At 36.3% G+C, this 15,494-nt stretch overlaps 1 non-coding gene across 1 annotated transcript; it reads right to left on the bottom strand.

The window, feature by feature from the left end:
- Positions 1-13,712: 13,712 nt before the first annotated feature.
- On the bottom strand, positions 13,713-13,816 carry LOC148548950 (small nucleolar RNA R71). Its single transcript, XR_015898458.1, has one exon. It is a non-coding gene; the product is annotated as a small nucleolar RNA R71 (small nucleolar RNA).
- Between the last annotated feature and the right edge of the window lie 1,678 nt (positions 13,817-15,494).

The raw sequence follows: 15,494 nt of genomic DNA, 5'->3' as shown, positions 1-15,494 counted from the left end.
GGGAGGACCAGAGCAGGCTACGCCACAGCATGAGGAGCCACGCCAGATCCAGGCCGCAGACCCGGATATTCCTCTACAGTCAGTGCCTCCACTGCAGCAGACAGATCCCACTACACTCATAGAGACTGCAGACCCCCAGGCCACCACAGAAACACCAGCAGCCCATCCTTTCGGTGATGACACTTCTTCACACCCAGCTTGAGTGAGCATCGAGGACGATGCTATATTTTAAGTGTGGGGAGGTCGCCATCCCTGGCTTATTTTTTTGGTGAACCACTACAAATTCTTCTATCTTATTTTGTTTATTTTTCTGTATTTTTATCTTTATTTTTATTTTTCAGTACTTACACATTGTTCTTTTGCTGTATTTTTACTTTATTTTTGCATGATTGCACTTTAGTTTATATCTTAGACATTTGGTTTAGTTTGCAACTCTAAACTTATTAGTTATAGAATATGTGGATTAATTAGTATAGTTTACCCTTTTAGCATATAATAGTTTGATTTAATTGAAAATAAAAAAAAAAAGAAGTAAACTAGAGACTTTAACATAATCAAACATCCACACACCTTGTATATATAGCATTACATGTTAGTTAGTTAACAACATTTCTTCAAGGAGGAACACTAAGATTTTAAGGGCCACCCTAAGATTTACATTGAGAATAATGGGAACTCTTGATTTCTACTTGCATGACATACATAACTGATATATGATTTTTTGAGCTGGAGAACACACAGCCTGTGAGTTTTGAGCTTAATTGTATGGTTACATTCAAACCATAAATTTCATTCCTATGTGTTTTGCCCTTCTTTTTTATTCTGGTGTTCTTTAATTTGTTTTAATCTATATGTCCAATATAGAATATAGATAAATACCAAGAGATTATTGAGGCCATCATCTGAATTTTTCCTCACTTATCCCAAATAAGCTTACCATTTTCATCACCCTTGCTAGCCCCCTTGAGCCTTTTTAATCCCTCTTGTTCTATAATCACATTACTAGCCTTAACCAGAAAAACAAATAAAAATCCCAAGTTGCATCCTTGGTTAGCTTAAGATAGATATTGTGTATAATTTAAGTATGGGGAATTCTACGGGAACATGGGATGATAGAAAAAGTGGGAAATTGGAATTGAATAAGTTATTTGAATATTTGGGAAGCATGCTCATGTGAAACCAAAATAACTAAATTGCCATGTGCAACACAAAAAAAATTTTTATTTTCAGTATTTAAATAAGGGGATACAAAAATTTCCCAAATGCAAAATAAAAAGAATCAATGCACATGGGACAAAATTTCAAAATTAAATTTAATGCATGAGCTTGTAATACAAAGTGGGAAAATTTGGGTAAATAGGTAAAAAAAACTTTAAATTATATAAAGTATGTGTGTTAGGTGAGATCTTAGACTAATCAAGGATTCACTTTGTTAGCTCACTTAGCCTTATACATATACCCTTACCCTTACCTTGGCCCCATTACAACCTTGAAAAAGACCTCATGATTTTTGTATGTCTGTATTCCATAATTGTTGATTGGTTAGATGAAGAACAAAGTTTTAGAAAGCAAGGATAGAAAAAGAATAGAGTGATTAACCCAATAAACACTGAGTGACTAGAGAGTAAACACAAAAATCCAGTGAGGGTTAAGGTTCAATAGCTCATCACCATATATCTCTGCTTAATTGTTAATTGTCTTGCAGGTTTGTGAAATACTTTTACCCATCTCAATTGTAAAAGTGCTTTAACGTTATCTAGGGTCTGGCTATGTATATATGATTCCTTGAAAATATGAAATAAATTAACCACATGTAAGCTTTATATATATAGGTGGATAATAACTAAAGTTGCATGATTCATGTAGGTAGTTTGCATTTAGAATAGAATGCATTGCATGAGATTCCACCATTCAAACTTTACCCTTTCTCTTAGATTTAGCATGAGGACATGCTATTGTTTAAGTGTGGGGAGGTTGATAAACCCATATTTTATGATGTATTTTGTGCTCAATTTAAGTAATTTATTCAATCCTTCACCCACTTATTCATGTAAATTGCATGGTTTTACTTTTCCTTCCTTATTATGTGATATATGTGAAAAACATGTTTCCTATGCTTTAAAAAATATTAATTTTAATTACCCTTTATTACCATTCGATGTCGTGATTTGTGTATTAAGTATTTTCAGATCTCCTAAGGCAGGAATGGCTTAGAGGACAGAAAGGAAACATACAAAAATGGAAGGAAAGCACAAAAATAGAGTTTTGAAGAAAAAGGGCAGTGACGCGAACGCATGGATGATGCAGCCGCGTGCCTAGCGCAAAAAGGCATCGACGCGAACACGTGACTAACGCAGATGCGTGCCTTGAGCAGAACGCAAATGACGCGTACGCGTGACCAAAGCGAATGCGTGACAAGGGAAACTCTCAGATGACGCAAACGCATGACCTACGCGAACGCGTGACAGATACCACGCACCAGAATTTGTAGAAAACGCCCCCAGCAATTTCTGGACCCTTTTTCGGCCCAATTCTGAATCCAGAAACACAGAATATAAGCCAGAGAATGGAGGAATCAAAGAGAACGGATATCATACAGTCATAATTCATAATTTTAGGATTAGATGTAGTTTTTAGAGAGAGAGGTTCTCTCCTCTCTCTTAGGATTTAGGATTTTAGGATTTCTATTAGTTTAGTTCATCTCATCTTCAGTCACAGGTTCAATATTCTTTTTACTTTATATTTCTATTCTACTTTCAGATACTTTAATGCTTTTATTTGTTGATTACTTATGTTGCCAAATTGGCTTATGAACCATTTATGTTAGGATTTTCTTTATTTAGTGCAATTGAGGTATTTCAGATTTATGATTCTTATTTAGCTTTTTATATTCTTGGCTTTAATTGATTGATTGGAGACTCTTGAGTTATCAAACTCATCGTGATTGATAATTGTTAATTTTGCTAATTGAATTGAATTCCAATAACTCTAGTCCTTCCTTAGGAATTAGCTAGGACCTGAGGATCAAACTAATTAGTCCACTTGACTTTTCTTTGCTTTAGTAAAGGTTAACTAAGTGGGATTAAAACTCAATTCTCATCACCATAGATTAGGATAACTAGGATAGGACTTCTAAATTTTTATACCTTGCCAAGAGTTTTATTAGTTATTAATTTATTAATTCCTGCAATTTATTTCCCTTGTTCAAACCTTTTTAAAACCCAAAAATATTGTTTTTCATAACCAATAATAAATACACCTCCTTGCAATTCCTTGAGAGACGATCCGAGGTTTAAATACTCGGTTATCAATTTTATTGGGTTTGCTTAAATGACAAACAAAACTTTTGTAAGGATGGAATTCTTGTCGGTCTAGAAGCTATACTTACAATGGGAACTTATTTGTGAAAATTCTAGATCGCGCGAGAGTTTTGCTCTTTTCAACAACCCTTTAAAAACGTTGCCTATAATAAGGAAAAGTGTTGCCTTTTATCAAAGGCAACACTTTCCAATAAAACGCAATGCTTTTTTGGGGGGAGGGGGTTGGCTTTACGGCCGTTAACTTTGGTCTAAGACAATGCTTTTGTGTATTAAAGGGAACCCTTTTTATGGCAACCTTAAAAAAAAGCAACTCCACAAAAGGGTTGCCTTAGAGGACCCAAACACAACGCTTTAGATAAGACTTTAGGACAACACTTTTTACGAGTTGTATTTTCTAATACATAAAGCAACACTTGTCCAGATTTTTTTAAGTTGCCTTTTGATATACCTAAAACAATACTTGTCCAGATTTTTTTTAAGTTGCCTTTTTCATAGACCTAAAGCAACACTTATCTAAGTTTTTCTGTATTGCCTTTTCAGATATCTAAAGCAACATTTATCTAAATTTATTTGGAATTATCTTTTTAAAAGGATATATAGCACACTTTAATAAAATTTAATTATTTAAACTAAATTTAATAAATAGAAAGAAAAGATAAGTGATACGGAAAATTTAAGAACTCAACATTTCCATAGAACTACTGGCAAGTGCACCGGGTCGTATCAAGTAATAAAACTCACTATGAGTGAGGTCGATCCCACGAGGATTATCGGATTAAGCAAGAAATAGTTGATTGATTATTCTAGTTAGACGGTTCATGGTGAGATGATGAGCAAATAAGAATTGTAAATGACATGAAATTAAAAGAAAGCAATAAAGAACAGGAAAGTAAATAACATGAATGAAAAGTGCTAGAAAGTTAAATTGCAAGAAATGTAAAGTACGAAAAATGTAAAGTACTAAGAGTTAAGAATAGAAGACATTAGGGATTGGAGATGTTGATTTCTCCTGAATCAATGATTCTCAACTTCTTCTCTTGTTCATGCAATGTTAGATCTCTGGTGGATCATAAGTAATTGAGTTCCAATTCCTTGGTTACTCAATTTCTCTAGTCATGATCAAATGCCAATTCCTTGATCCAATGCTCATGAAAAGAAGTGAAGAATAATTTCTAATCCCATGCCAGACAACTCCTAAGATCCCAATTTCAGAGTGATTACATGTTACAATATCAACTCTGAATCAAAATCAAATTCATTGTGAGAAGAGAGAGTTTCAAACTGAATTACTATGATTCCTTTTTCAAGATTCATATCGAATTCGAATAGATCTAATTCCTCTTCCGATTGAATTGGATCTTTGAAGATCGGAAACTCTCTCTTAGATAAAGAAATATGGAATCAAGAAGAGAAGAAAATAAACATTAATTCATTAAAAATGCAAACAGAGCTCCTCTCCCAAATGTAGAGAATTAAAAACTCATAACTAAATATTTACAAGAGTGGGTGTGGAAGAAAATGGAAGAGAAGAAGAGTGTGAAGTGTGTGAAGAGAGGAGTCCGAAGACTCCCTCCCAGTGTGGTGTTTAAATGATGAAACTAAGGCCTATTTATAGGCTATCCTAAATTACAAACTCAAATAAAATTGAAAACAAATTACAATAAAATGAAAATTAACTACTTCTAGATGATTCTTGAGGCCTTGATTGATTAGCAATTGTGGGCTTGCTTGTATGAATTTTGAGATGGAATTGGGTGAAAGAAGTGGCTCAATATGAAATTCAGGGATGTCTTGGCGTCACCTTGCGACAACGCTCCCTTTAAGTGGCGTTGCCAATGCCCAGCTGGCATTGTTTGGGGATAATGCCCCCTGTGCTGGGCGTTGCCAACACCCATTTTATTTTTGCAAACAAGTGTTTCTGTGCGTACGCACAGGTATGTGCGTATGCACACTTCTTGAAATTCTAAATCACAGGCATTGTTTGAAGGTAACGCCAGTTATGGTGGGCATTGCCAATGCCCAGAAATTAAACTTCAGGGCTACTTGGCGTTATCTTGAGATAACTCCAATTACGCCCAAGACACACTCTAGGGGTTACTTTGGAAGCTTAGGGTGTTGTCTTGAGGTAACACCCTTGTATCTAGGCATTACCAATGCCAAGATCCTGCTCCAGGGCTTGCTTTGGCATTGTTCCAAGGTAACTTCAGTTGTAATGGGCGTTACCAACGCTAGGATGCTTTGTTGAGTGTTTTTGGGACTTAAAATGCCTATTGTTTGTGCCCCAATTTCATACCCACTATAGAATATTATACATCATTGGAAAGCTCTGAATGTCAGTTTTCTAACACCACTGAAAGTGTATCATTTAGACCTCTTTAGCTCAAGTTATGCTCCTTTGAATAAGAAGAGGTCATGTTGGCAAGGTCACAGGAATCATTGTGGAATAACGCCCCTTATAATGGGCATTACCAATGCCAGCTTCTGAGGCTTAAAATGGATGTCCACCATATACTATTATATATTTTTGGAAAGCTCTGGATGTCTACTTTCCAGTATTTTTAGAAGTGCTTCATTTAAAGTTCTATAACTCAAGTTATACTCTTTGGAAGGTAAAGAGGTCAGCTGGCATTACCTTGGATAACGCCGCTTCTCCTTGGTGTTGTTTGAGAGGGGCGCCCCTTCTTTTGGGCGTTACCAACACCTAAATTAGCAAGCTCTAGGATTGGAAATATTCGCAGGCATTTTTGTGGAATAACGCCTTGTAGTTTGGGCGTTAACAACGCCCACATTTGTTGTTAGCGTTAGCAACACCGGTTGGTGGCGTTAGTGTTCATGGCCGTAAAACAATGCTCGTTGTTCATAGCCCAAACAGACTGGAACCATAGATTATTATACATTGTTGGAAAGCTATGGATGTTGAATTTCTAACGTTATTAGAAGCACACCATTTGAACCTTTTTGACTCAAGTTATACTCCTTGGAAGGCGAAGAGGTCAGCTAGCATTACTACAGGCTGATGCTATGCTTATCTTTGCATTTCGGGGTGAATTTCTCCCTCAGATTCAGTGTCTACCATGTAGTTCCATATATTGTTGGAAAGCTCTAGATTCCTAATTTTCAATGCCACTAAAATCACCTTATTTGGAGATTTGTAGCTCAAGTTATCCTTATTGGAGTATAAAAAGGTCAAGTTGCCATTTCTTCTTTGAACTTCTCTTGTGCACATGCAGGGGTTCGATCCTGGGGCTTCCAATGCCAGCGCCCAAATTGGATAGCGCCTTTGCTTCATGGGTCATGGGTTACGCTTTCAAAAGTGTGGCCTAAGGTTCCAAAGCGTATCCAAGCTTTAAAGCATGTCCAAAATCTCATCTTTTCTTCTTTTGAGCTTGTTTTGTGCTTTTTACTTTTTTTTTCTACCATTTTCTGCAAAATTCATCAATTAAAGAGATCAAAGCAATATAAAACTTAAGCACAAAAATACATCATAATTAATTATTATGAATTCATTTTTTATGTGAAAAAGTATAGAAAAACACAACATGATGCGCATGCATCAAAAAGCTAATATATTGTATATATATTAAATTGAAAAGTTGTTTCAAATCCAACTAAATAAATTTTAAATACATATACTTGCAGTTGCCAATTCAAATCAAAATACACATAACTAAACAAAAAAAAAATATGTTTTCTCATGAACTTCAACAAACAAACAAAAAAACAAGAAACAAATAAATGCCTGATTTTATCAGCTTCCGTTCTCTTCGTCAGTTCTTCTATAATGCCGATGTATGTCAAGGTTGATCTCTATAGTCTTCTTACTAGATATGTAACCAGTCATGCTGTTATCTCTCAAGGCCCGAGCCTTCATAATCCTCTCCATGTTTGCAGTCCAACCATACTCACCAATGACCAAACAATAATTAACCTATTGGTGCAGATTTTGAGAATATCTACAACTGAAGCGGTAAGTGTACCGGGTCGTCCAAATAATATCTCAGGTGAGTGAGGGTCGATCCCACGAGGACTGATGACTGAGCAACAATGGTCGACTGATTGGTTTAGTTAGGCAAGCAGAAAAGTGGGTTTGATGATTTGAAACAGCATTAAATAGTAATTCAAGAGTAAAGAAAGCAAATAAGAGAATTGGTGAGAAATCAATGAGAGGAAGTAGTTAAGGTATCGGAGATGTTTACTTTTTCATATTAAGTTTTCTTACCAACTATTTTAATCATGCAAGATTCATTTCATGGCAAACTGTAATTGACTAAACCCTAATTCCTTAGTGATTTAGTTTCCTCTAATCTTCATCAACCGCCAATCCCTTGGTCACTTGATTCCAATTAGAGGGTTAGGTTCAAATCTAGTTTATGGCCACGAAAATCCTAATTACCCAAAGCTAAACAGATTATATGTCACGTATCCAGATTAGTTCAAGTAATTAGAAATTTAGGAGGAGTTTTATTTCAAGATGTGTTCAAGTGAGGGACCTCTTCCAAGGGTCACAAGAACGCATCTAGAATAAGGGTCATACTCTCGTTCCACCCAGATTCATAAAATGAAGAACGAAAGTAATTCTTGAAGCTGAATTAGTACATTAATTAAAATAGAAAAGCAATAGTCTTAATCCATAGAAATAAACAGAGCTCCTAACCTTAACCAAGAAGGTTTTTTGGCTCATGACTTACAGAGAAAATAAGGGTTTTGAAAAGTGTAAAAGTGCGGAAGTGCGAAGATCCCCTGAAGGGTGAATCTTTTCCCTTTTATATGTAATCTAATTTGATTTGAAACTAAAATAAGATAATAAATTCTAATCCTGAAAGATTTTGTTTCTAAATAAAAATTACAAAAATAAAAGATAAAATAATAATTAAAAGCTAAATCTAGCTAAAGATGCTCCTTTTGGGTGAGTTTGACCCGCACTATTGGCGTTTAGCGTCAGAATTGGCATTCAGTGCCAGAATTAGCAGTGGCTTGGGCATTGGTTCTGTCTTCTTGGGTGGTAAACGCGAGGCTCGGCGTTTAGCGCCCTTCATGGCAGTGATTCCAGAAGAAAAGTATAGACTATTATATATCATTGGAAAGATAAAAAAGTTGGCTTTTTACCACCATTAGAACTGCATCATTTGGACCTCTGTAACTCAAGTTCTTTTTGTTGGACTGCAAGAAGGTCAGGGTTAACAGCATCCACTTTCTTCCTTTGTTTTTGCACAAAACTCTGCCGAATTTGCCCGAATTTCACCTGAAATACTTGGAACATTAAAACAAATCAAAGTAGCATTCAAAGAGAATTTTAACAGTAAAATATAATTAAACTTACTAAATTCTAACTAAATTTAACTAAAAAAAAAGCAAAAAATGGGCATAAGATTTTCACATATAAACTATTAAGCTAAAAAGCTAAACGTCTTCGTATCTTATAAAATACCAATCAAAGAATAAAACCATATTTAATAGTAAAGAAAACAACAATATAGTGTAAATGTAACACAATATAAAGACCAAATAAACATCACGACTTTTATCATTCTCAATTTGAATAGGGTAATAACATTCATCAACAACTAAATTATCATAAAACATAAAGGCAATAAAAGGATGAATAAAAAATTAAAATATACCAGCAAAAGATTAAAAATAGCATCTTCCAATATAAGTTATTTTTTTCTAAAGTAATATAATGACCCTCATCATGTGCAACTGTATTTATCTACAAGTAAATAAATTTTTTTAAGGGCTTCAATATATTATCATTCGAGATTTTGCAATACTTTTTTAAATTAAAAAATAGAAAAAATGAGACTTAATCATCCATTTAGTATTCAAATTATAAAATAGATTTTCTAAATCCAAACAATTTAATAGTAAATAACTAGCAACAAATCTATGGCTAGTTGATATCAATGAACATGGCATGACTAATAAACTCCTCTAAAAAACTAGCTTATAATTCAAAACACAGTTACACAAGTCCTATATAAAACTTGCACATATATGAAATTCTAAATGAATAACACCCTTGACAATAACATCATGAGTTGGAAGAGGGAATTGAGACCGCTTTGGTACCATGTAGAAAGAACAATAATAATTGAACTCAAATTTGAATTTCAACACTAAAACAAAAGAATGAAAATAGTATTTGCTTTTTATGTAAATAACCATGATAACTGTATTTTGAAACATACTACAACAAAAATATTAAAATATCTCAGAAGGTTTAGCACCCCCAAAAAACACTCACAGTCAAAATTGAGGCAAGCCATAAGTTCTAATGGCCAGAATTTCCAAGCTTCACCACATATTACATCAGCATCTCCCTACAAGACAACAATAATGATATATATGACAACAAATAGCACTCAAAAGGAAACTAAAGAAAAAAAAATAGACTCCTTGAAAATTAAAATTTTAATAGTGTCACAAACTGCTCTTTTTGTTCCTTCTTTCTTGTTCTTTTTCCTTTAACTTGAATCCTACTGAAAGAACTTAAAGATATCACACGGAATAAATGAAAGAAGAAAAAAGAAAAGAAAAGAAAGGCCACTACCTAAAAAAATGAAGATGTTTATTACCATATATTGATAAATGATAATTCAACCATATGAATATATGATCTATGAAATGCCTAATACTATTCTCACATACATCATCATATAATTACTAGTCACATTATTTAACTTAGGCACATAAATTCTAGCATCAATTTCTCTATTCTGACTTTACCTATAGTAATCCATACCAGACCAGCTTTTGAACTGGATCACCATGTTGGTGGCATGAACCAGTATTTTAAGTAGCTTTTTAATCATTTTTACAATTTATCAAATTAAAAACAGTCTTATAATCAGTGATCCTTGGTTCTGATCAGCTTGGGGTCAAACTAAAACAACTTGTAGGTTGAATTAAATGACTCACCGAACCTAACAAGTAATTATATGCTTCTAACACTACAACACAGGCAGAAGATTGTGGTGGCCTGTTAGCGTCGATTTATGTAACCACCGCTAAGTTGAAAACCTGCGGCGGTTAGATTAACCGCAGCAACATCTGGCTGCTAAAGTCTAGAAGACCATTTTAATTTGGGACTTCTCCAGAACATCTATATTTGAACCTCTCTCAAATATCCTAATCCACATATTCTCTTTCTCCCACAAATCCTTACATTCCGTTGTCTCTCACTGCGGCGTCATGATGCCAAGGCATCTTAGGCTAATTTCACTAGCATTTTTCCGTTAGTTTTAGTTGTTTTATGCATTTTCTTGAGCTTAAAGTAACCAAGAATGGTTAAATGAATAACAAAGCAATGAACCATCCAAACAGTATGATTTTGATGCAAATTCCATGAGTTTTTAGTTATATTACTTGAATGCTATGAATGGAAGATTTCTCATGAAATTTTGCAAGACTTTGATGCAATTGTTTGGATGATTTCAGGGAAGAAGAGGCTAGGCAAGGAAGCAACAAAATCAATAAAGGAAGCTTGAATATCACATGTGGAGTTTAAGTTCTAGTTTAAGCTTAAACTGGAACTTAAACTACCAAAATCATGAAAGCTGAGGAAAGGGTGAAAGTGGCGTTTAACCTCCAGTTTAACCTTAAACTGGAAGTTAAACGCCAGAAATGGGAAATGCACCAGGGAGCCAATTCCACGTTTAAGCTCCAGTTTAACCTTAAACTGGAGCTTAAACGTGTTCGACCAAGTTTTCTCCTCCAGGGTTGCTTTCTCCATTTCCACGTTTAAGCTCCAGTTTAACCTTAAACTGGAGCTTAAACGTGTTTGACCTCCAGGGGTTGCTTTCTCCGCTTCCACGTTTAAGCTCCAGTTTAACCTTAAACTGGAGCTTAAACGTGTTCGACACCTCCAGGGCTACCTTTCTCCGCTTCCACGTTTAAGCTCCAGTTTAACCTTAAATTGGAGCTTAAACGTGTTCGACCTCCAGGATGGCTTTCTCTATTCCCACGTTTAAGCTCCAGTTTAACCTTAAACTGGAGCTTAAATGTGTTCGACCTCCAGGGCTGCCTTTCCTATCTCCACGTTTAAGCTTCAATTTAACCTTAAACTGAAGCTTAAACGTGTTCGACTACGTTACCCTCCAGGGCTGCCTTCTTCCATTTCCACGTTTAAGCTTCAGTTTAACCTTAAACTGAAGCTTAAACGTGCTTCCACAAAAGGCATCACTGGAAGTGTCTGGCGTTTAAGCTGCAGTTTAAGCTTAAACTGCAACTTAAACGCCACTATTGGAAAAGGTTTCTGGGCCAAAAATATTGCAGTTTAAGTTAGCTTTTGAGCACAAACATTAACTTAAACTTACTCTGGTATGAAACCCAATTGAATATCATGGTTTATGGGATTGGGCCTGAAGGATTGATGAGTCTGGAATTTCAATTTGTTGAGTCATGTGTCATTACTTGATTATCACTAAGTTGGCTCAATGAATGTTACAGAATGTGGATCAGCAGCCTCATCAAGATTATGGATCATAAACCCAAAGCAAAAGGAAAGCAGGGAGAGGCCTCAAAGCCCAAGAAACACAACAGAAGCTCAATATAGAAAGTGCATAAATAGGATAGAATTTAAGTTAGGAGACACTTTTACCTTTTCATTTTGCTAGTTTTCATACCTTTGTAATTGAATTCAGAGCTATGACTCACTAAACCCCTTTCATTGGGTTAGGGAGCTCTATTGTAATTCAATGAATCAATAATAGTTTTATCTTCTTCTTCAATCTTTTCTCTTAAATTTTGTTAGAAAGCTTCTCGATCTAATTCCATTGGGTAGTTGTCTTGGGAAAGAAACTACCCATAATTGGAATCCTTCGGAACCTTGGGAAAGGAATGGAGGATTCATGCTAGAGAAGCTTTCTCACAGTGAATTGGATTGGGGTTTGGATGGATATTGTGACATGTAATCCTACCAAATTGTGGTTCATAAAACTGTGTGGTATAATCAGTGATCGAGCATCATCTCTTCTTATGAACATTTAAGCCAAGGGATTGGAAATTTGTTTGTTTTTAGAGAGAATTGGTGAGCCAAGGGATTGGGATCCAATCATATAAGATTGCCAAGCAAAAATTCAATGAACGCATTGGTTGAGGAAGAGATAAAAATGTTTTGATTCGGAGATCTCAATATCTCCTAAAACCCAATGAATTCCCCATCTCCGATTTCCACTTTCTCTTTACATTCTGCAATTCAATTCATGCAATCACCCCTATTCCCTTTTAATTTCAGCAATTTAGCTTCTCGCTCTTTAATTCATGCAATTTAAGATTCCGCCATTTTAATTTCTTGTCATTTACGTTTCCCGCCAATTTTACATTCCGCAATTCTCATCTAATTCTTGATTCCGCTCAACTAGACACACTTCTAATCCGAATTGCTCATTCAACCAATCCTTGTGGGATTCGACCTCACTCTATTGTGAGTTTTTACTTGACGATAACCGGTGCACTTGCCGGAAGGAATTTTGCCGATCGTGCAATTTCCTAAATCGTGGCATAACTAGTTTATGCGCATCAAGTTTATGGCGCCGTTGCCGGGGATTGGTTTTCGATTGACAATTCTCAAATTGGAAGTTAACTAGATTGAGCATTTTTCTTGCTTTGTTAATTCAGTTCAAGTTACTTGTTGAATTTTTAATTTCTGCACTCTGTTACATGCTTTCTTTCTTTATGCCTTTAAATTCAAGCAACTAACTCACTGACTCACTAACTATTTGAATTAATTCCTCAACTACTCTAACCATACTCTTCCATTAACCAAGAGTATTTCACTTGTTTGTTGCCTGTGCTGTGTTCTTGTATGACAGGTAGGAGAGGAGAGACATCAACTCCTCCATATACCGAATCAGAGAGGACCCTTCATAGACTTAGAAGGGAAGCAAGAGGGAAGAGAGTACTGAGAGAAGAGGAATCTGAAGGAGAATCTGAGGACAATTTTGAGGAAGCTCTAGATCTCAACATGGATGGAGAAGTTCACAACCATGAGAGAGCTGATGGAAACAATGCCATTCCCGAGAGGAGGGTTCTTAGTTCATACATAAACCCAACCTCTGGGAATTGTGGTAGCAGCATTCAGAAACCAACCATTCAGGCCAACAATTTTGAACTCAAACCACAGCTAATATCACTTGTGGAGAATCATTGTTCATTTGGTGGGAGTGCTAATGAAGATCCAAACCAACATCTCACAAAATTCCTGAGAATTTGCGACACTGTGAAGTCCAATGGAGTCCAGGAAGATGCCTATAAACTGCTTTTGTTCCCATTTTCACTTAGGGACAAGGCAGCTAAGTGGCTGGAATCATTCCCAAGGGGGAGCCTAACAACATGGGACGAGGTGGAAAGCAAGTTTCTGGCACGTTTCTACCCCCCCCACAAAAGGTCAATAGGCTTCGATCTGAGGTTCAGACTTTTAGACAACAAGATGGTGAAACTCTCTACGAGGCATGGGAGAGATTCAAGGATTTGACAAGGAAATGCCCACCAGACATGTTCCATGACTGGGTGCAATTGCATATTTTCTATGATGGACTTTCTTATGAATCAAGGAAGGCTGTAGACCATTCATCAGGAGGTTCATTGAACAGGAAAAAGACTGTGGAAGAAGCCATTGAAGTGATCGAGACAGTGGCTGAGAATGAATACTACTATGCTTCAGAGAGACACAACACTAAGGGAGTCATGGAGCTGAACCATGTTGATACAATTTTAGCCCAAAACAAGGTGTTTGCCAAGCAACTAGCAGAGCTCACCAGGAAATTAGAAACAAAGCAAGTGGCCGCAATACACACACAAGATCAAGAGGAAGTAAGCACTGAAGGAGGTGATTGGGAAGAGGCCAACTATGTGGGAAACCAACAAAGGCAATCATATGATCCACATTCCAACACTTACAATCCAGGATGGAAAAACCACCCAAACTTTGGGTGGGGAAACCAACAAACCCAACCACAAAACCACAAACCTTACAACCACAACCAACATAATGATTCCACATACCAAAAATCTAACCAAAGATCATACCAAACCACACAAAACACTTACTCCCAACCATCATATCATGGCCAAAATAATCAACCTACCCAACCTAATCCGAACCAACAATTTCAAGATCAATTAAACAGGATAGAAGGAAAGCTTGCAACCATGAGTCAAGACATAACCGAATTAAAAGCCTTTAAAGAAGAAGTAAATTCTAACCTGCAAAACCAAGGAGCTGCCATCCAGAAGCTAGAAAATCAAATTGTGTATTTGTCTAAGCAAACCCCTGGGCCAAGCGTTTCTCATGCTGCCAAGGCTATTGCAAGGGAAGAATGTAAGGCCATAACCCTCAGAAGTGGAAAGAATCTAAAGGAGATCTCAAAGGAAACCACAGAGGATGAAGCAAAGGAAAATGTGAGGGACAAGGAACAAGGACAATCTTTTACACCGTCTGCAGCAAAAGAAAAAGAAAAAGAGGTCCTGAAGCCTTATACACCTAAAGCACCATATCCTCAACGTTTGATGAAAAGTGAAAAGGATGGCCAATTCTCCAGGTTCTTGGAGATTTTCAAGAAGCTTCAAATCAACATTCCGTTTGCTGAGGCAATAGAGCAAATGCCACTCTATGCAAAATTCTTAAAGGAATTAATGACCAAGAAGAGAAGCTGGAGAAATGAGGAAACTGTGTTGTTAACTGAAGAATGCAGTGCCATCATTCAGCACAAATTGCCTCAGAAATTGAAGGATCCAGGCAGTTTCCAAATCCCCTGCATCATAGGAGAAGTCATGGTGGAGAAGGCCTTGTGTGACTTAGGGGCCAGTATCAATTTGATGTCTCTAACAATGATGAGAAGAATGAAGATTGAGGAAGCCAAACCAACAAGAATGGCCCTCCAATTGGCAGATCGAACTTTTAAATTCCCTCATGGGATAGTTGAGGATTTGTTGGTGAAAGTGGGAGATTTTATATTTCCTGCTGATTTTGTGGTGTTAGATATGGAGGAAGAAGCCAAAGCTTCAATAATTCTGGGAAGACCCTTCCTGGCTACTGCTGGAGCCATCATAGATGTACAAAAGGGTGAACTCACTCTTAGACTACATGACGAGAAATTGGTGTTTAACGTATTCAAGGCAATGAGCTATCCATCAGAATCACTAAAGGAATGCATGAGGGTGGATGTAGTGGAC

This window comes from Arachis ipaensis, chromosome B8 (genome assembly GCF_059453495.1).
Source record: "Arachis ipaensis isolate K30076 ecotype BB chromosome B8, ASM5945349v1, whole genome shotgun sequence".
NCBI lineage: Eukaryota > Viridiplantae > Streptophyta > Magnoliopsida > Fabales > Fabaceae > Arachis > Arachis ipaensis.
This window is presented reverse-complemented; position numbering and strand designations above follow the sequence as displayed.